Source organism: Cydia pomonella, chromosome 24 (genome assembly GCF_033807575.1).
Source record: "Cydia pomonella isolate Wapato2018A chromosome 24, ilCydPomo1, whole genome shotgun sequence".
NCBI classification, from domain to species: Eukaryota; Metazoa; Arthropoda; class Insecta; order Lepidoptera; family Tortricidae; genus Cydia; species Cydia pomonella.
Window position 1 is genome coordinate 11,205,740 of NC_084726.1, and position 21,904 is coordinate 11,227,643.

The following is a 21,904-nucleotide window of genomic DNA, read 5'->3' on the forward strand; positions in this document are numbered from 1 at the left end:
TACCTATGAATGAATGAATTAATTAATTAAAATCTTTACTTCAGGCAACTAGTGGCCCATAGATAAATACATTTCCTGCTCCCTAAAGGTTATCTAGAATAGATTGCTTTTTAGCGATAAGACCGCCTGTTACCTCGTTCTATTTTCTTTTAACATCTTAGAATTTTTCATCGAGCATGCTCGTGTCACCGCCGGTACGAAGTCACACGAAGTTTTGTCTTATTTATCAGACTAAACGAGCTGGATATTGTACGAGTATGTCTTATATAATTATCAGACTACGGCGGTTAAAAGGTTAAAATTTATTTGTAGTTTTACATGTATGTTATATTGTTGGTGCAATAAAAAATATTTACTTACTTACTCTTCATATATTCATATTCCTTATTCATAAAATTACAAATTTTACATGTCAAAAGGTAATACAACATATAGTTAGATCGATGTCAGCAGTTAATAAGTGAAAGAGCCATAGATAGAATGTATAGTTGTATATCTATTTAATATGTTTTAGAAACACCCACCACAAATGCCGGGAAAAACTGTAAGTTTATTAAAGTACTAGCTATAGGTAGTTGTGGCTTCATTCGCGTGTGTCTTTTCTGAGTTCATTTTCATCCCTTCTTTATGGATTTTTAAAAATAATAATGTTAATTTTGAAGGCTTTTTCATAAACATTATATATTAGGTCAACAAGTCTCGATTTTGCCCGTATGTTGTAGTATTTTATGTTGCTTAACCTTCCACTTAGCCTTAAGGGACTTAACTGACAGACTGACTAACGTAAATCCCTAGTAGCTAAGGTTAAATAGTATTATCTACATTTTTAGGCATAATTCTCTAGTTTTTAATTAATTAACTGGTGGCTCAAGATACAGGCTATGCCTAATGTGGGGACGCCTGTTCAAACGGTTTATTATAAAAGTATCGCTGTATGCACGTAACCTCAACTTAGTGTACATTTCCCTACTGTTGAACCCATTTTTGTGTGTGCAATAATACATTATTTTTTCATTTTTTTTTCATATGAGCGATAAGTACTACGATTAGGGTTGCCATCCGTCCGGGTTTCCCCGGATTTGTCCTAGTTTAGAGAGCGTCCGGGGAGCGACCGGGGAGCGACCGGGGAGGACTTCATTTGTAGTCCGGGTTTAAAAATTTAAAGCACACACGCACAACCTGTTTAAAAAAACCGGTTGACATGTCCGGGTTCTGGACTCTAAAATCCGGGGTATTCACGCGTCTTGTCCTGGTTTACAAATTTTAGAGATGGCAACCCTAACTACGATCGAACTATAGAAGATGTAGTGCATAATTGTTTTTCATCGTATTTTCTAGGAAACTTTCGTATTTATCATGCTTTAGTCAACCTCACTTTTTGTACCGAGACTGACTGAATTAGCAAGACATGTATCAAGATCTGTATTGACGTCTTCGTAAAAATACGATGGAAAATAATTATGCACTACATCTGAACGAAGGCCCAGTTTCTTGTGTGGTTAAATTACCTTTGCATCATGTAAAAAAATACGTTGGATGTCGTTTAAAAGCACAAAAGGACCCGGACCCGGGTATGTCCTTAAACTACGTCCAAAAGAGAGGTATGGGCAATGTGAATGTCATCTCGCCTTGTGTGGTAGGGCACAGCACAGCAGATGTCATTCCAGATCTAGAGCAGAGCCCAACTGGGGAAGTACCTCCACCTTACAGAAAACCGCAGCCAAATAACACTTGACCCTACTCATAGTGTTGTGTTCCTGCCGGTGAGTAAGGTTGCCAGAGCTCAACGAGGGGGGTGGGGTTAGGGTCGGCAACGCGCATGTAACTCCTCTGGAGTTGCAGGTGTACATAGGCTACGGAGACTGCTTACCACCAGGCAGGCCGTATGCTTGTTTGCCACCGACGTAGTATAAAAAAAAAAAGGGAAGTGGGAGGTCGCGACGCATCGCAGCTCGTTTCGACGAGTCGCATCGAAGGTCGAGACACTCGAGACGCATTGATCGAACAGTTTCTAGCAAAACCATTACTACATGAAAACCTTCCTCCTGAGGCTGCGATGAGCAGAGACAAAAGGAAACGTAGGGGAATCGCATTAATTGTAAACCATCGATGCGCTCCTCGCTGACTTAGTGAGAAGACAGCCTAACCTTTTCTACACGGCCTCGTCAGTTAACTGTCAAAATACCAGTAGCAGTTTTTAATCCCCGAGACAAAAAAGTGGAAGTTCATATGGGGGGTTGTCGTTGAGATTCAAGATGGCGAAGACGTCTCGAGAATATTTTTTTGTGTTTTGCTCATTTATGTTGTTCAAAGTGTAGTATTGATAGCTTATTATGCAGTGAACTATCGTGGAAGTGTGCAGTTAATGAAAAACTAATCTTGAAACGCGTTTAACCATAATTTCATCAACACCCGGCAATCCATCGTGGCTTTTAGTAAAGTCCAGCTATCTCTTTACTAAAAGCAACTACCGAACAACGTCATGCTCTGCGAGCACACTTAAAACTTACAACGAAACTTGACATTGGCAAAATCATCATAGATTTGATGGAAGCCATATTTTAAAAGAAGAAGTTCATATGGCCGATGGCCAACATTTTGTTCTCTAGGGGGCTCTCTGCCCTCCCTTGGCGACGCTCATGCATACTGCTATACACGTATACACTCCGTGAAGATTCACGGGTGAGTGTGACTGGCCTTAAGTAGGTACGAGTATTAAGGCCTATTTATATACTGATTAGTGTTTTTGTGAGTTCATACTTGCAAAACTTGTTTATAGGTAGCCTCAATGTGAAGGCCAGCCACGTTTACCCGTTGCCATACTTCGCTATATTGATTTTAATATATTAAGTATCCTCATATCGGCTTCGCAGGAAGAAGAAGTCAAAGACACAGCAGAAGTATGTATTGAATTCAAATTTTGACGTATATCCTATAGAAAAGATGTAATTAGATATTTTTTACAGTTTCCTTAGCCTAGTGATCTTTAGTCCGGTTTGACATCGTGAAGAATTTATTTTGCAATTTATATTTGATGATTTTGTATCGGTATCGAAATTTGCATATAAATGGTTGATTGTCGTAATATAACTTCATATTAGCTTAAAATAATTTATATTTTAAGCTATTATTATGGAATAAATATATCTAAATCTAAACCAAGTCCGTAGTGAGTAGTGACCCTGCTTACGAAGCTCGAGGTCCCAGTTTCGAATACCGGCAAGGGCTATTCGAAACTGGGACCTCCTGGGCTATTCGGATATTTTGTTCTTTATTTATGTTATTTTAGGGTTCCGTACCCAAAGGGTAAAACAGGACCCTATTACTAAAACTCCGCTATCTCCCCGTCTGTCCGTCTGTCACCAGGCTGTATATCTCGTGAACCGTCATAGCTAGACAATTGAAATTTTAACAAATGATATATTTCTGTTGCCGCTATAACAACAAACACTTAAAAGTATGGAGCCCTCGGTGGGCGAGTACGACTCGCACTTTTTTAAATGTATTTATCAATTATTAACAAACGGGACTTAAGAGGCTGTCAACACCCAATGTCCTTGAAATTGATGTTACTTAAACAGTTTTTTAAGAAAGACTATTTGTTTTAGTCAAGTAAGAAAAATATATGTACATATCAATTATATTTCAAAGACCGTGGTCGTACTCGATACACGATTGAACGAAATCGGCTCGATAGAAAATAATTGCAGATTGGTCTTAAAATCAGTCGGCAACGCGCATGTAACTCCTCTGAAGTTTCACGCGTATATAGGCTACGGAGACTGCTTACCATCAGGCGGGCCGTATGCTTGTTTGCCACCAACGTAGTATTAAAAAAAAAAGTGTCATCAAAAACCTTTAAATAGGTGGCGCTACAATACCTAGAGTACTTGAACAAAAAAATCAAATCATAGACAGCACAATTCACTCCGTCAATAACGCCTAGGTTCTTAGCTACTCTAGCGCTACTCTGGAGAGATTTGGAACTATTATTTATAGCTGACAGCTGGACACTTTTGCAAGAGTTCTACCATAAGAGATGCCACTCCTCTTAATTCCACACTCCATAGTTCAAGTCAATAAACAAGATCAAGTGCGGGTAGTTCGTAAAACTCACGCGGCTAGAAGATGTCGATGTCAACTTTAGCCAGTCTTCTCCGAGACCACGGGGACAACGCCGTCCTCGAAACGTCGGAGGTAAATTTAAAACTTAATACGCGATTAAGTCCCGTTTGTGTTAGTTTATAATGTGTAAAAATCGTAAAAGTTTAAATCAGTGTATTTATCAATTTGTAAGAGTTACACAAACCGGCCACCTAAAAGCCGCACCCAATACAATCGAAGAGATGCTCTCATTAGAAAACTCTTCTCTTCTTCCTCGCATTGTCCCGGCATTTTTGCCACGGCCCATGGGAGCCTGGGGTCCGCTTGACAACTAATCCCAAGATTTGGCGTAGGCACTAGTTTTTACGAAAGCGACTGCCATCTGACCTTCTAACCCAGAGGGTAAACTAGGCCTTGTTGGGATTAGTCCGGTTTCCTCCAACGATGTTTTCCTTCACCGAAAAGCGACTGGTAAATATCAAATGATATTTCGTACATAAGTTCCGAAAAACTCATTGGTACGAGCCGGGGTTTGAACCCGCGACCTCCGGATTGCTCTCATTAGAAAACTACATTTCTAAATTAGAAGTTTCGTATGTAAAACTTACGCTCGCTGATTTTTGACAAAAAAAAGTGGCGGTGACATAATCGGACAGACAGACGGACATGACGAATCTATAAGGGTTCCGTTTTTTGCCATTTGGCTACGGAACCCTAAAAACATACCAATCCAGTAGAGTAGGATGTATTTAATGTTCTTTATACTGACTTAGATAGATTCCTATGTGTAGTAGATATAAATAGATTAACATATAACAAGTTAACTGTACTTATATAAATACTGTTTTTTTAGAAAGCCGCTGATCTCATGCATACGAAAGAGGTACCTTCTTAAAAATATTTTTCTGTCTATTGTGTTTGCTTTGGCCGTTTTTTTATTATTTTCTGAGTAGAAAATGGCTGGGATGGAGCAAGTGGCGGTTAGAATGTTTAGTAATGTATAAAATTATTTCATTTAACATTTAAAAAAACTGATTTCAGCTAGATGTAAGTGATTAAAAATGTAGTAATTAAACTTATTAATCAATAGGGATGTTGATTGTCAACTGTAGACACTATAGTTAGGCTCGGATGCAGTGTGCCATGCGCCTTATAGGTAAGATAAATGAGTAAGCTTATTATTAAACAAACAGAGATAATAAAAAAAAACAAATGGAGAAATAAATAAACTTATTTCTCTATGGTCGCCGTCATACAATCAAAGCTACGCTGTCCTTTTAGAACGACATTCTCTAATATTATTAAAATATCTGTATTGAATAAAAACTCAAAGTGGAGGTCAATAGAAATGGCAAATAATGTCAGCAAATATGACCACCAGCTTACCATCAGGCGGGCCGTATGCTTGTTTGCCACCGATGTGGTATAATGACATATTTTGTTACCATTTGACGTATAACCTAAAAGTTTTATGATAGTTGTTTTAATTTAAAATATTAATAATGAATACATATTTTAACTAGTAATTTATATAAATAAATAAAAAATAAAAAAGTGCAAGATTACGAAGAAATTAAGGTACATTTGTTTGTTTACATTTTTCTCAATTTCTATTGAAGTTAGTAGATATACTAGTAGTGCTTGCAGTAAGCATAAAAAGGTCAAATATGGCGTCGTCTGAACAAAAGATTTTCTTTGGCAGGATTAATGTTTTGATATAGATATCAAGATAAAGTTCCTAAAAATTTACATGAATAATCTTGGTGGTTCTTAAATTCTAAGGTTCTAAGGACCAATCCTGCCAAAGTATTTTTTCTTCACGACACGCCGTATTAAATGAGCTGCACCGACGACTATACGTTTTGATACAATGCGACTACGCTGGTTTGGTTTTTTAATCATCACTATTATTAAACTAGATAATTCATTTGTATTCGAATATTTTAAGTTATATTTTTATAAATATATAATTGACATGTTTCTTTTTATTTAGGTGGTAAGTAGACATTAAGTAAATAAAAAAGCTTTAAATTCATTTCTTATACAAAAAATCTGTCCTAGATAATATACAAAAGAGTTTGGTATTATTTTAGTTAAATATATAAAAGTAATTTGTATTTTCGTACTTTAATTTGAACTGAGTTCAAAACATCAACTGTCATAATGCAGGCCCACTTGCACCATTCCACAATCCGGGGTTAACCGGTTAAACTTGGAATAACCATGGTAACCATGGTTATTCCAAGTTAAACATGGTGTTACCAGTACAATTTAACAATGAGTTAACCGGTTAAACCTGGAGTTACCATGGTTACCAGTACATTTTAACACTGGGTTAACGGTTTAACCGCTTATCCCCGGTTTAGTGGAATGGTGCAAGTGGCGCTTAAACGAATTATACAGGGTATTTATTTAGTCACCTGCAACAATTTACGGGCTGAATATATAGGTCATACTGAGCAAAAGAGTAAATTATTGCAGGTGACTAAATAAACATCCTGTGTTATGCAACTACTGTACAATACTAATATGATTGTACTATTGTTACATTAGATTATAGACAATATCGTGGCAGATCATGTAAGTAGGAATAACTTTATCATATTTTTGCAACAACATAAATAACTTCCATGCTGCGTACAATAGTACTTAATACTTACAATACTACTTACTTATAATAAAAAGGCGTAACGAAAATTGTGGTGATCCATTTAAGGACATTCTGTATCGTGTTCTGAATAGGTTTTTTTTTTTTTGACTCGTAAATATTTTTTGCCTTTGTATGGAGGGTTAGCCGATTTAGAATCTTATACCATCCAATCTTAGTGACTAACAGTCTGACTAATAATAATAGTCCACAACTTCAATCAATAATGAAGTAACCTGAACCTGTCTGGCCTTATTATTATTAAAGTAAATTTACTGCCATCTTTCGACACATGATTATAACTTTTAGATAGATAGATAAAAACTTTATTCGTTTTCACAACACACATGGTAGTAGGTATAGACAGAAAGAAGACATGCAGCTTATAATTAAAATTAAGAGGGATGAATAGCTTTGCGATCCTAACGAAATAACGATACTTTTTCTATGAAATTCCATTTTGGGAGAAAAAGGGTTCTACTAAATAAATTTTAACAAATCACTTTGATATTAATGTCGATCAAGGTTTACAGGTTTCGCTTTATCGAAAAAAAAATTTGAAAAATATTTTATAATGGAAATACGTTTTCTTTTTTTGAGCGAACGATCACAAGGTATATTTCTTTCTTAAAAACTAGTTTACATTTCTTGAAACAAAAGAAAATAATGCAAATACAGAACCATGTGTCGTGGCAGAGAATAGACACTGGCTCAGCATGATGATGCGGCAAGCCACATCGCTGATATTCTACCAGGGCCTTACAGAAACAAAAAGACTGTACAACGCTCAGTTCTTATGAATCTAACTTGATAATGCCCATGTTGTGTGTGTACTGACGTTTGCATCGTTTCGAGCGATGGCGCCATAACCGTTGCCCTATGCTCTGTTAATTGGCACCATTTTTTGATATTTAACAAATTTAACTCATATCAGTGAAAGAATAAGGATCAAAGTCAAATGGCGTTCTAAAATTTATAATAATCTGTCGAAAGGTGGCATAAATAAATTTACTGTGGCTACAATTTTTTTTAACAATCCAACTATTTTTCAAATTCTCTTTGTTATTATTTATGGATGGTGGAATGGTGGAATAGACTCCATTGTTTTTAAGTTTTGTATGAAAAATATGCATTTTCTTGTGCGTTACCCTTTTTTACATAGGAATATATTGATGTGCTTAATAGGTGAAATTATAGTTAATTTTTTTATTGATCTTAAAAAAATATTTCACTTAATGAGATACAATAAATGAATTATGAATGATTACATACAGGCACTAATTTATTCTATATTAATTTGTTAGTGCAGTGTGCCCGTGAGCGACAATTTACAATTTAACAATTACAATTTTAATTTTATTACACTAAGGTTTAAAAGTTTTCATATCGTAAATCAAAATATGTTTCCTAAAAGTTAATTCTCTTAAAAGTGTTCAAACCGAAGATTGTATATTTTACTTTTCAGGGAGGGCAAGTTCAAATTATTATAAAATTATCTGGTTCTGCGCAAAATGGAGTAAGTGTGTTATTTATATTATATTTATTTGATATGACACTAAACATAATTTTAAAGCTGTATTGTGGTACCTTTTCTATATAAGGACCAGAAATATGTAGGCTTTACCGATCTAGAGACGTAGGATGTTAAGGTCAACATTTACAAGTCATAGCATAGCCTCGCTAATCCGGGTCCACGCTAATTCAGTAATCGCTTTAATCCGGACGGTCTCGGTCTCAAGAAAACCTTGATAGTCGCCAAATTTAGAAATTTATTTACAGACTAGAGTGCCTTTGAAATAAAGAGCGAAAATATAAAGCAAAAGTTAGGGCCACTTGCCCCAATCACTACGGGGTTAACCGGTTAAACCTGAAGTTTCTTATTTTTATTTTATTTAAATAAAATATAATGAAACAAACGGTCATACAAAAAATATTATTACACTTTCTTCTCTTAATCTAGACTTATAGTTTCCATGTTTGTTAAACATATCTTTATATAGAAGTACGAAAAGTGCCTATCTTCGTTTAGGTTCAGCTAAATAGTAAGAGGTTACACAGAATTTGAGAAATCAGATTTACAAAACACTCAGTGAAAAGCACAATGTAAAACACGTTCTACGTTTATAACAATTTTTGAATAAGTATGAAATATTGACAAACATGACATAATAATACTCATTATATACGCGTTAAGATTTATATGCTACTAGTCTAGAATATTGTTTTCAATGAAATGGTACAATTAAATATGTCTACATTTTTTACAATGTTATTATCATTATAGAAGGCACATGCTAGTTTAATAAACATATTTTTAGAATAGTTAGTTCTACTACATGGAATGGAGAATAAATGTTTGTATCTGGTGCGACATCGGCGCTCTTTATTACCTGGAACTCTTATACATATCTTTTAACAAGCTAGGGGCATCAATATAACCATTTATTATTTTAAATAATAAAACAGAATCAACGCAGTCTCTCCGACACTCTAGCGACTGCATTTTATGACGGTTTAAGGATTCCACATAATCTTTGTATTCAATACCACTAAGTTACCATATATATATACCAGTACAATTTGACACTGGGTTAAGAGGTTAACCAGTTAACCCCGGGTTAGTGACATGGTGCAAGTGGCCCTTAATTAATAGAAGTTTTTACTGCTGTTGATTTATATTCTTAGTTCCATCTAAATACATACTTAAATCATTCATTTATTTGGTACCTAACTATGGTAGATTGTTAACCAAGGGATGAAAGGCACTCATTTCTGTCTAGGTAGTTTGGCGCTGGAACGCAGTGAGAGCGCCAATAATCCGAGGTTGAAATAATGATTTTCGTCCGAGTTAAACACTTTACTTCTCATTTCGAATACTTACGAGGAAAGTAAAATATATGTGGTTTTTGAAAAACATGACTAAGTATAACTTTTTACTGTACTTTTAAATAACCATTTAGGTGAAATTATCGTTATTTAAAGAAAAAAACAAAAAAAAAACGTATTTGAAAAGTAAAATGCTCTAGTGCAGAAACGTATTTTTTACTGCTCATTTTTTAGAACAACAATGACCCTCTTTCGGTGCATGGGAAAATAAAAGATATTTTTATAACATTAAAAAATATGATATTCCGGAATCCCTTATAAACTATCAAGAGTTTTTCTGTCCAGATTAGCGAGGTTCCGTATTAGGTGTCGTGTCGCAACGCTTGCGACGTCTCTGTGCCGGGAACATGGCCCGATTCGAAGAATGAGATACGATAACGATAAGTTCTGGTTTAGATTAGTTCTCATTTAGATATCGTTTGTATGTCGTATAATTGACAGAAGCAGCTCGATTCGGGTATCCAATTTCACTTTGACGTTAGAAATATCGTAGATAGATCTTATTGGGATCACAGCGGAATCAAAATAAACGTCAATTTTGACATGTCGTTTAGTTATCGATCTTTTAAAGATCTTTCCAAGATCTTAAACGTGTCTTAATCATTCTTCGAATCGAGCCGACAGATGGGAATAGGCGCTTCATATACATCATTCCCACCCGTCCCCGCCTCTGTATGGCGGCGGTTACGTGGAGACGAATGAGAATAAAATAAGTTACCTACGTCAAAGAAACCCCGGTTCTTAACCTTAACTAATTTCAAAATTTCATACTTTTATAAGTGTGAATGTGCGTCCATGTTCGCTAGTACCATAGACAAAACTGCAAGTTCATATTAAACATAAAAAAGATCATTCTCAAAATCTGCTATCTAATAACCACGACCCATATAAAATGTATGAAAAAGGCGCAACCGCAGACCTATTCTTAGAGAATGACCCACAAAATAAAATGTAGTATGATATAATATAATGTGTTTATATCACTGTTTGGTTTCTGAATAAATAAAAAAAAAAAGCGATGGGTCTTCTTTAGTGCATGTATCTGAATAGTTTTTAATTCTTTTTCTACAGCCAACTACACTTGACGGACCAACAAGGGTATTATTTTGTTATTAATCTTATTATTATTTGCATTTGTATACATTGGAAGGCCGATAATTGCTCAAATAATTCTGCCAAAACATTAACTAATGATTTCTCATCATCATCTTCTTCCTCGCGTTGTCCCGGCATTTTGCCACGGCTCATGGGAGCCTGGGGTCCGCTTGGCAACTGATCCCGATAATTGGCGTAGGCACTAGTTTTTACGAAAGCCACTGCCATCTGACCTTTCAACCCAGAGGGTAAACTAGGCCTTATTGGGATTAGCCCGGTTTTCTTACAATGTTTTCCTTCACCGAAAAGCGACTGGTGATTATTAAGCTTAGAATAAATTTAAAAGTGGAAAAATTACTGCCTCTACGAACAATCCAGAGGCCATGATTTCGAGTCACACCCAAGGCAGTAATTTAGCCACTTAAAATTATCATAATTTTAGCCTCCAGTCGGCCTCTCTACAATCCAGAAGTGTTCCGCGATTTTTCGAATGTCATCCAGCCAACGAGCCAACGGACGCCAGGCGCTTCTTTCATCCGAAAGCGGCCACCAATCTGTCAACATTTTGGTCCACCGGCCATCACTCTGTCTGGCTACATGTTCCGCCCAATTCCATTTCATTGTGGTTTCTACTACAAAAAAATATAGCACTCATGGAGCCCGATTTTCGATAAATTCACGAACTGCCTGATCTTACCATCGGCCGGGCCGCTGGCATACATACTATCATAGTCTTCAAGTTCAAAAGTCCAGTTTTATACCTATAAAATTGTCATTCCCCGCAGAAATGCGGTACGACCATTCTGTTGCAATTACAATTTAAATAAATTAAAAAAAAAATCTTAATAACATAATAATTATAAATTTAGATGGAAATGGAGAAGTCGTGCGAAATTGCCTTTTCATACAAATGTAGTCCTCATTTTCCTCTCTGGATATTCACATTATTGAAAGTATTTTGACACAATTTGTTGTAACTATCAACCACAGCTATGCAACTACGTTTGTTTTTTAAGGTTCCGTAGTCAACTAGGAACCCTTATAGTTTCGCCATGTCCGTCTGTCTGTCTGTCCGAGGCTTTACGCCGTGGTCGTTAGAAAAAGCTGCTAGAAAGCTGAAATTTGACATGGATATATAAATCAATAAAGCCGACAAAGTCGTACAATAAAATATAAAAATTTAATTATTTAGGGTACCTCCCCTACACTTTAAGGGGGGGGGGGATTTTTCTTTTGCTTCAACCCTACGGTGTCTTTCAAAACCAATAGGGGTCTTCAACAAACATTTTTTGATAAAGTGAATATATTCGGTGATAAACGCTCCGAAAGAAAAAACTGTCCTCCTCCTCCGTCTAACTTTTAAACCATGGGTCAAAAAAATATGAAAAAAACCGTGGAAGTATAGGTAGCTTAAGAAAGACATTAAATGAAAACTATAGCGGACATGATCAGTTTCGCTGAGTTATCGCAAAAAGTTTCCCCCTCATAGTAAAAAGACGTACTTACATTCACAGTTCATCCCTTGGTTTACTATACTTTAAGCTCCAGTTTAGCTTATTTTTCAAACCTTTTAATTATTATAAGAGTTAGGAGTATTTAAAAAATTGTATACAATCGAAAAAAGTCAAACGTAGGGGCATAGCTATGGTTAATATACATCAGATTATTTCCATGATATCAAATCCAGAGAGGAAAATGGGGACTACGGTTGCATGGAGCAGCGGCCGTCCCCTTTCCTTTTAAACCTTTCCCGGCTAAGGTGTTTTGCCTAATCCGGTAAATGAATGTCAGATGCTTTAATGCCTTATTTATAACTTATTTTCAGCTGGTATGTAACAGTATACATATTTATACATATTATTTATTAAGAATAGCAAGAATCATAATTTATACCGTTACATTCTGTTCTTACTGTTTGAATCTTTATGCCTAGGCTAGGTCGATAATTGTTCAAATTATTCTTCTAAAAAGGTCAACTAAAGTAAATCCTACTGTAAACATAATATATGTTATTGTAATTACATTAAGGGTCCCCAGCAAGCCGGGTTCTCCATACAAACGTAGTTGTAATGTGCAAAGTTTCATTACAATCTAGCTAGCCGTTTTAAAATGAGAACGAAACTCCGTTTGTATTGGGATAGCGAAATTAGACCGAGCTTGCCAACTCAGCCCGCATAGCCAACATGTCAATCGTTAACGCTCATTGTCGCACTAATATGGCAGAATGATAGAGAGAGATGACTACGCCACGCTACGGAGCGATAAAGATTGGCATGTTGGCTACGCGGGCAGGTGTAACGACCTCTGTACATACGTTGTCAATTTTTTGCTGATCACCTACTTTGCTTACATGACAAATATATTTATATCCATCGTTGCTTACTTCAATTCTATGTTTTTCTGTAACACATTTCAGAGTGCTAAAAAGGTTGATATTGATTTTCTAATATTTTAATAAAATTTATTATTACAAAGAAAAGGCTATACAAAATTGCCTAGAATACAAGCATTGCATTACGATACAAGTGCGAAAAATAGGAAATTCGAAACGAGTGGCGATAAATTAAAACACGACCGAAGGGAGTGTTTTAAATCGACACGAGTTGCGAATTACCTATTCGCACATGTATCGTACAACGTTTTACAGTACATATGGCCCTTTAAATGTTCGACACAGTAACATAATATGCTACTTCTCGCACTAGTGCTATAAAGTAGCCCCATATGTACTGTAATAATATTTTTTTATTCGTAATGCTAGCATCTGCATACGACTTACTTTGTGTAGTTATTATTATAAGCGCCACTTGCACCATCCCACTAACACGGGTTAACCGGTTAAACCTGGAGTTACCAAGGTTACCAAAACAATTTGACACTGGGTTAAAGGTTTAACCGCTTAACCCCGGGTTAGTGGGATGGTGCAAGTGGTGCTTAATGGTCAACTACCTGTAAAAACTTGAAAATAAAGTTTTCTTATAGCTCTATTACTTTTCAAAAAGGAAAATAGTGTGTATCTTTAATACAACCGCAAAATGAAACGAGATGTAGGTTTTAGTAGAGTATGGAACGATTTCAGAAGACATTTTTAATGAAATATAAGCTTTAATTAAAAAAGCGTAGTCAATTTTTTTTCCGAGTAACGATATAATTTATATATCGATTTTTGTAAAAAAAAATAGTTTCTTACAGGTGCCATATTATAGCTTACCCTCCTCCAATTGAGGGGGGGGGGGGGGATTTAAATCTTCTCGTGCATTGGTGCACGGTTAGAGTCGGCGTAGTTTTATTTGACATTCATAAGCGCATTGTAATATGCCCAGTTACATTGAAAATAAACTATCTTTATCTTATCTTTATGAACACGTATGATTTTAGCTCACTCAAGTTGCCACCAAGGTACGTATTTTTAGTATAGAAATTTTCCTTATATTTAGGCATCTTTCAATCAAGATTCTGCTTGGATTCTTGATATTTGCGGTAGCAATACGGTCGGCAGTAATATCGCGCTGCAATACTGCTTCAGTAATGCTGGTATAGTCAGAACCTGAACGGTACCTTTAAATGAAAGTTTTAAAACACTTTTACCAGTCATTGCATTTTCAAAATTTTTGCGTATTGACAGATAAAAGTGTGACGTTATTTTTTGTTCTACGTCTCTTGCCTGCGAGCAACACCGGCAAGGGAGTCGGCATTCGCACTATTTCCCCTCTGCTGAAGCACATGCTCAACTGAGCATAGCGCGGTGCGTGTTCTGAGTCGTCCGTACACAAAAAGAGATCGAGGTGTGCAATATTTGTCTTTGACGTGTGTCATTTTCTATGTATTTGTGTCGTCATTACAGATTGGATTTTGTACGTAGTGAGTGAAGTGCGACTTCCCCAAAAAATGGCAGAACTATTTGTATGGCAAGATATCGTTTGGGCTCCCCTTCCGACATGTCGGAAGCCAGTGTTGCTGGAAGTCTCTTGCGATCCGTCTTACGTATTAAATTTTGAATAAAATAAATAAATAATAATAAATATTATAGGACATTGTTACACAAATTGACTAAGTCCCACAGTAAGCACAATAAGGCTTGTGTTGAGGGTACTTAGACAACGATATATATATAATATAAATATTTATAAATACTTAAATACATAGAAAACACCCATGACTCAGGAACAAATATCCATGCTCATCACACGAATAAATGCCCTTACCAGGATTTGAACCCGGGACCATCGGCATCGTAGGCAGGGTCACTACCCACTAGACCAGACCGGTCATCAAAACCTAACTTCTTAAAATAACCTAACTTCCACAAGGATGGTCCACAACATCAACACTTAATTAAGTACCAGTATTTCTTATTTATAGTATTTTCTGAGTGTTTTCGCTATATACAAAGCCATGTTTTGAATAGAAATCTTTGATTATTTAAATAAGATGAAAGAAGCGAACAACACATAATAATTATGTATAATGGACATAATGGTATAACATAACATAGGTATTACCCATGAATGGTCCCGACTCAGCATCAAGTTAGCCTGTCTGGGCTAGTAAGGCTACGTTTTGAAGATGCGTTGCAAGGGATGTGTTAATTAAGAAACACTTTTTTTCGTGCAGTGATTCTATTGATACTTAAAAACATTCTCGCAGATCTCTGGTCAATACGCAGCCTTACGCTGGTCTTTCTTGGGGCCAAGTAATTCTAATAATAGGCCACCTAAACCGAGATATTCGAGTTTTAGACAAGTTGGATGGTTTATGGTACCTAATTGACTTACTTTTTCATTTTCAGGGCACTGGGAAGAAGTTAAGCACATTTATCTATAAAAAGCTGTCCGAAAAATTGGTAAGTTATTAAACAAAGGAAAACATTATTAGTAACACATAATATTAGTGACTAATGACATTTAAAAAGAAAGTATATACCTACAGCTTAAATTTTACAAAGCTTGGAGTCTGTGGGAACTTTTGTTTTATACAATTTAATTTTTTTTTGTTTTTAGAACCTATGTTTTTTATAACATTCTAAATCTTGATGTCCTTATAAAGGATACATATGTTAAGTATTGGAACGGGTAGCACAGTCAAACGCAAGGCATCCATTTACGAACTAATATATTTACAAGAATAAAGGTGGAGCCACCGTTTGCATGCACTTACAACTACTCTTTTACATACAAATTGCATCAAATTTCAAACTATTATAGAATAAAAAAAGGTTCCATAATCAATTAGTAATATTGAGGTTATAATTAGTACGTATACTGTCTGATGTGACAGGTGACATACTTATCTTACTTAAATTAGCCTAGCCAGACAGTAACTTTAATACCTACGGCTCGTGTTGTGACTACTAGACTACGATATATTTAAATGATAAATAATAAGTAAATAAATAAATAGTACCGGATATTACTAAACTTCACAAATTGACTGACTCCCACAATAAGCTCAATAAATTAATGCCCTTACCAGGATTTGAACCTGGGACCATCGGCTTCATAGGCAGAGTACCCACTAAGCCAGACCGGTCGTCTAGGAACACATTTGTTCCTTAGTCATAACTAAGGAACAAATATTTGTGATGAACTGATGATCACACATAATTAAATGCCCATACCCCGTTTTACAACTGTGACAATAATTGACAAGTGAAACGTGACAAATATTGTCACCTGTCAATGACATGCCTGACCTGGAAATATGCAGAAAAATGTGTAAGGTGTCAGTTGTCATCGTGGTGAAACAGGCGCTAGAACTTGAACCGGGAGCACCTGCTTCGTAGGCAGAGTCACTACCAATTGGGCTAGCAGGCCGTTATTTATAGTCTAGCAAACACAATTTGTCAGTAAGAACAAAGAAAACTATTCATCCCTTTCTTTTGGGTGTTAGTACCAGTCTTCTCTCTGTATATGTTTGAAATGAGACAGTCCTGGACCAAACTTTTACTAACCACTGTACCACTATTATACCTTACAGGAGGGGGAAGATGTAGATCATGAAGCATTACAGGTATATTTCTACAACAAAACATTTTAATATCATTTGCAAACGCATCTGCTTAGTGAAAATCAGTTTAGTATGATGGGTTAGCACATTGTTACTGATGAATTCTCAATATAACTTGAGACTCCGGTGCCATTAAGTTATAACATTCTTACGGAAGATGTCGCTATACACCTTCCTAAGTGCCACTTGAATCATTCTACTAACCCAGGGTTAACCGGTTAAAACGCTAACCTAGTGTTAACGGAAGAACAGCGCTGGCTTTGCCAGCTACATGCTGAGTTGTGACCCTTTTATGGCATTTTGCGTATGTTATACACTGTATTGTATTTTTTTTTATACTACGTCGGTGGCTAACAAGCATACGGCCCGCCTGATGGTAAGCAGTCTCCGTAGCCTATGTACGCCTGCAACTCCAGGGGAGTTAAATGCGCGTTGCCGACCCTAAACCCGCCCCCCCTCGTTGAGCTCTGGCAACCTTACTCACCGGCAGGAACACAACACTATGAGTAGGGTCTAGTGTTATTTGGCTGCTGTTTTCTGTAAGGTGGAGGTACTTCTCCAGTTGGGCTCTGCTCTAGATCTGGAATGACATCCACTGGCTGTGCCCTACCACACAAAGCGAGATGACATTCACAATGCCCATACCTCTCTTTTGGACGCAGTTTAAGGACGTACCCACGTATAAATAAATGTATTTTCTTTTTTTCTTTTCTTTCAATTTGTACTGGTAACCATAATATTGTCTCCCTCAACCTTCATTCGGGATAGTGGCGACCCGATCAACGACGCCACCGTAAGTAAAGACTTTAAGCGAGCATGCCACCGTGTAAAATGAGCCCTTACTCATCAAAAACCGATATGGCCATAATAACAATGTTTTTATATCATGATTAGGTACAACTATAATCAAAATATTTGTATGTATAATAGTAAACATATGTGTAGTAGCCACATGTGAAGCAGTTAAATATTTCCTGAATATAAAACTTTTTGAAAATATTTTTACTTTCCTGCCAAACCAATGTAAGTGGCGTATAGCACAAACGTACCTAAAGGTTGTCTGGAAGAGATCGCTCTGCAGCGATAAGGCCGCCTGTTGTTTACCTCTATCTTCATGTTTTTTATGTGTTTCCATGTACATTATTTTCAGAGGTTGTGCAATAAAGAGGATTTGTATTGTATTGTATTGTAACGTATTCTCACCCAACGAAATAGTGAACGTTATTTTTAAATAGACGCCTACTCAATTATGTATATTTATTTTTATGTACCTACTCATAAAAATGACTATTTTTACAGCTGGTTTGTAAATTTAATTTATATCATGAAAATAATTCTCTAAAAAAAAGAAAAAAGAATGTAAATAAAAAAAAAACAAGATTTTATCTTTAAATAAGTACCTACCATATATACGATATACATAATGGATATATTCTGAAATATTACGATGCTGGCGATATTTCCTCGTTGTATCGCATCACTGATAGTTGTGCGAGGAAGCCGCCAGCTTTTTGGTCACCAGTTACGTCAACCAGACGTTTCGCAATTTCTTATACCTAGGTAGGTACGTTTCGGGTTATTAAAATAATATAGGTATATTATTTTACAGCACATATGGTGCTACTTTAACGCACTAGTGCAATAATCAGCACATTACGAAACTATGTCGAAAGTTTATAGGGCCATATGTACTGTAAAACATTGTACGATACATGTGCGAATAGGTAATTCGCAACTCGTGTCGATTTAATTCAATTTATTACTACTCGTTTCGAATTTACTATTTTTCGCACTTGTATCGTAATGTACTGTTTTTGTGATCAGGAATTAATTTAAGTTTTATCTAATTTATTATATTGTAGGTGGCATTAGTAACGGCGAATGTAAGTAATAATTTAAATTTAATTTTAAAAAGTGATAACTAAACATAGTCACAAATAACCTAGTTAAACAACTCGTCGCCCTTCCATATGGCCGATTTAGACGGCACGCGAACTCGCATGCAATTTTAGTTACATTGCGGACTATTGAGGTTACAACCAATTTGGGCGACCGATCAAATACCGCAATGTAATGACTCTCGCATGCGAGTTGTGGGCGAGTCCGACTCGTTATTGTCTGGCCTTTTTTTAATTGTTACTCTTATATTGAGCTCTTACTACTCTTGTAGAAGAGTTTTTAATCATCATCATCATTATCTCAGCCATAAGGCGTCCACTGCTGAACATAGGCCTCCCCTTTGGACCACCACATGTATCGGGTGGAAGCGAAGTTTTTAATCATTTGTATGTAATTAGTTTTTCGCTCTTAACTCTTATTTTAATTAAAAAATCGGTAAAAGTCAAACAAAGAGGTTGGGGAATATATAATTAATTGTGTAAAGAATATTTTCCATAATGTCAATATATAGCAAGGTAAATGGGAACCACGTTTTGAATGAGAACCGGCCGTCGACTGTCCTCTAGGCACAGTCTGAAGGGTGCCACTGATTAGCAGTTCGCCAGACGATATCGATCAGTTATTCGCAAAAGCTGACAATCGCGAATAACTGACAAGCCGGTATCGTCCGGCGAACTGGTAATCAGTGAGCCCCTTTAGGAGTCGCATACGCATTCGCATAACGCATCTTGCCTCAGTAAGAATTTTGTACGCATTGCTATTAATATTTAATTATTTTAATATAGGTATATATTGTTATATTTATATGTTTATTTAAATTGTAAATGTACTGTATGTACTGTCTGCTTAATGTATGTGTAATTTTCCTATTCCTCTAATTCATTCGTGCACTACCTGTTCTAAAAACTTACTGTTCTTTATATCCTGCTACCCTAAGGTTGTCTGGAAGAGATCGCTTACAGCGATAAGACCGCCTGTTGCTACCTTTCTTTACATTGTAAATCTGGTTTTAAATTTGTTTTCTTTGTGGTGCAATAAAGAATATTTACTTACTTACTTACTTATTACGGATGATTTATGTTAGAACGGCCCAGGTCCGGGCTGAGGCGTTCGACACTTCATTTTGTATTAGAAAGCATGACGTGATCACCGATCATCCATCATAGAAAAAGAAGTGTTGGACGCCTCGGCCCAGACCCAAACCGTTCTAGTGTGTCTTTTACTGTGGCCTCATAATACATTGGTTGATTTAAATAGGCCTATACTTGTATTTACAGGAAGTATCAAGGAGGGGAGTTGCAAAACTAGAGGCACGATCAAATAATGTAAGAATTGTTTTTTGCTTATAATATTCGTATTTTTGGATTTTATTGACGTCTTTTAATTATGGTTTAGGTAATTTTTAAAAAAATTGACTTGTTAAAACATGTTCTTTTTGATTTGCGATTTATATAAATAAATAAATATTTGGGGCCAATCTTACACAGATTGACCTAGCCCCGAACTAAGCAAAGCTTGTACTATGGGTACTAGGCGACGATATACATACGTATATACATAAATACATACTTATATACATAGAAAACATTCATGACTTAGTAACAAAATATCTGTGTTCATCACACAAATAAATGCCCTTACCGGGATTCGAACCCGGGAACACCAGCTTCAGTTTAGTTCAATTCAGTTCAAATATACTTTATTCATGTAGGCCTAGCAACAAGCACTTATGAATAGTAAGACAGTATTACACATTATCTTAAGCTAATTATCAGAACAATTTACTGATGTAAATATTATATACAGAGCCCCTAGTGTAAATATATTCGATTTCTAAACGTGACGTACGCGTTTGCGTTAAGTCTCATTTAGTATGGGATTTAGACACAGCGCGCGAAACTCAAAGGATGCCATAATCCCATACAAAATGAGACGACGCAAACGCGTACGTCACGTTACGCCATCGAATAAATTTACACTAGGGGTACAGATCAAATTTAATACTAAGAATTTCACAAAATATCGTCAAACATAAAAAAGCAATTGTATAAAATATACTACTCGTAGTTTAGAATGTCATAGACAGAGTTACTACCCACTAGGTCAGACCGGTTGAGGTGTTTTTTTATTGCGACAAACAAAATTTAATTCTGAAAACAATACGTTTTTTTAAATGTCAATTTATTATTTACTGACTTATATATCTATTTACTAAGTAAATAACATATTTTACTCTCCATAACATGCATACGAGTATCTTCAATTTGTAGGTATTTAGCGAAGTAATGTACTCGTAATTTATATTAATTGTAACCCGTTTTATATTATTATTTTATGTCAATAGCAACCAAAGGCACAATATAAGCCGCAGCGTCCGTCACAAGGATATCAGGAGGAGCTCTCCAACCACGAATACGGGAAACCGTCGTCGAAAAAGACGTTGTGCATCTTCACACCACCCAAGGAGTACTGCGTAGTTCAGATGAAGGACTCGTCCAGGTTGGTCATCACTTATTTTTTAGACTAATGATATTAATTAATAACAAATATTATTAAATAAATTTATAAGTACACTAAATTCTTGTAACTAACAATCTATGGATCTGAGGAATCTGTACCCCTAGGTAGTGTAAATAAATTCGATTTCGAAACGTGACGTACGCGTTTGCCTTTAGTCTCATTTTGTATGTGATTTAGAAAGAGCGCGCCAAGCGGGACGTTTTGGAAACTCAAAATCCTATACAAAATGAGACTTAACGCAAACGCGTTCGTCACGTTATGATGTCGATTAAATTTACACTAGGGGTACAGAACTTAAATAATTTAATTTGTTAATTTTTTTTAATCATATCTTAAAAAGAAAACTGAAGAATACTTATGTTTTTTCGTGGGTATATTTTATTTAACTCTAATTATTAATTTTAATTAGGTAACATGAAAAGTATATACCTATTATTCAGTGTACGCCCGCGGCGTAAACATGTAATTTTGCTATCTTGCGACACAATCTACTATTTCTCATTCTTCTCATTCTTCTCATTCCAGAACGGACCAGGAGGAACTTAACCCGCCTGATGACGGCGTTTCCGACGACGATAATGAACGTGTTTCCGACGACGCCGTTGCAGATGACTCTGATGATGATGATGGCAGTCCGAATTATATCAATGGGTAGACTAAAGGATGTTTCACGTCATCAGTAACATAATAGCACATATGTTTCTGCACAATAAACTCAATAATTCGGATTAAATCTTCTTATTAAAA

The 21,904-nt window shown here is 35.9% G+C and overlaps 3 long non-coding RNA genes across 3 annotated transcripts; all 3 read left to right on the forward strand.

Annotated features, from left to right (window-relative positions):
* The first annotated feature begins 494 nt into the window (after nt 1–494).
* LOC133530918 (uncharacterized) lies at nt 495–5,012 on the forward strand. Its single transcript, XR_009801394.1, has 3 exons — nt 495–544; nt 2,874–2,900; nt 4,958–5,012. It is a non-coding gene; the product is annotated as an uncharacterized LOC133530918 (long non-coding RNA).
* A 1,639-nt stretch (nt 5,013–6,651) lies between these two features.
* Nucleotides 6,652–12,114, forward strand: LOC133530920 (uncharacterized). Its single transcript, XR_009801396.1, has 3 exons — nt 6,652–6,684; nt 8,217–8,267; nt 10,709–12,114. It is a non-coding gene; the product is annotated as an uncharacterized LOC133530920 (long non-coding RNA).
* A 1,926-nt stretch (nt 12,115–14,040) lies between these two features.
* On the forward strand, nt 14,041–21,904 carry LOC133530917 (uncharacterized). Its single transcript, XR_009801393.1, has 7 exons — nt 14,041–14,131; nt 15,522–15,575; nt 16,709–16,741; nt 18,038–18,621; nt 19,915–19,962; nt 20,982–21,136; nt 21,683–21,904. It is a non-coding gene; the product is annotated as an uncharacterized LOC133530917 (long non-coding RNA).